Raw genomic sequence first — 1,098 nt, 5'->3', positions numbered from 1 at the left:
GAACATGTGCATTTATCCTGCATCGTGCGTGAGTTCAAGCCAAATCCATGCACATTCGTCGCATGCTTCCTTAATGCCAGGCGCCATACTAGCCACTGGGGATGTGACAGCAAGCAACGCGGTCACAGTACCCACTCTCGTGGAGTTTCTGGTCTAACGTGGTGATTCGTTTCTACAGTCCATCCCTTAACGTTTCCTTTGCTTTCACTCTAGTTGAACCTTAATCAGCTCTCGCAGGAGTTCCTGCACTAGCCCTTTTTCTGAAGTAGCGAACGGGCACTGAGTACTGATTGCAGGCCAAGCGCCCTGGTGACACTCTACACAGATCACCTAATTTACTCTGTTCAACAGCCTGGTGAAGTAGGTGCCATTATTATTATTACTGGAGAACCACTTTATTTTGAGTAGCATAAACATAACCCCATTTATAATATAAACAAACTTGCCATCAATTTCTTCACAGTTAGCCCAAAGAATAAAACATCTAACTGAATTAGAATTTACATTTGGCCTTAAATATTCTAAAATCCATCCATGTCAACTATGGAATTTTCATCTTGCCTGCTACTGTGAAAAAGAGCAAACCTTGATCAATGGTCAAATTTCTAATTTTTGCTGTTCAGCCATTTTTCTTGATTTTGCACTCTGATTCTGTACATTCCAGAGTGTTCAATGGATTTGTAATAAACTTCCAAGACGAAGGGAAATTTCTTGCTCATTGCTTGCCTAAAACCTTGGCTTGTGTTCATCTTTTTAAACAAAAAATATGCTCCAAAAATGCCCACAAGTTCAGCTACTAAAACTCCTTTAAAGATTTTCTTGCCAGTGGTTCCAGAGCGTGGGCCATCACATCTGGAGCAAGGTCCTGGAGCAACACCCCACCGCGTGTGGCAGACAGCAGGCCGGACATGGCAGCAATCTTCGCTGCTATGATTAACCCCACTTACACACGAGGAAATGGAGACACCAAGAGACAAAGAAAACTGTCTGAGGCCACAGAACTAGTTAGTGGTGTAATCTGAACATGGGATCAGGCAGTCTGACTCCAGAGCCAGACTCTAGACTCTAGATATAGGTATAGGGGTGTGTGTGTGTGTG

At 43.4% G+C, this 1,098-nt stretch overlaps 1 pseudogene across 1 annotated transcript; it reads right to left on the bottom strand.

Annotated features, from left to right (window-relative positions):
• Positions 1–504: 504 nt before the first annotated feature.
• Positions 505–847, bottom strand: LOC309795987 (protein CEBPZOS-like; annotated as a pseudogene). The gene has a single exon. The product of its transcript is annotated as a protein CEBPZOS-like (transcript).
• Positions 848–1,098: the final 251 nt, after the last annotated feature.

Source organism: Mesoplodon mirus, assembly GCF_964341445.2.
Source record: "Mesoplodon mirus genome assembly, chromosome: 20".
Classification (NCBI taxonomy): Eukaryota; Metazoa; Chordata; class Mammalia; order Artiodactyla; family Ziphiidae; genus Mesoplodon; species Mesoplodon mirus.
Note: the sequence above shows the minus strand (reverse complement) of the source record. Positions and strands in the feature narration are given on the sequence as shown.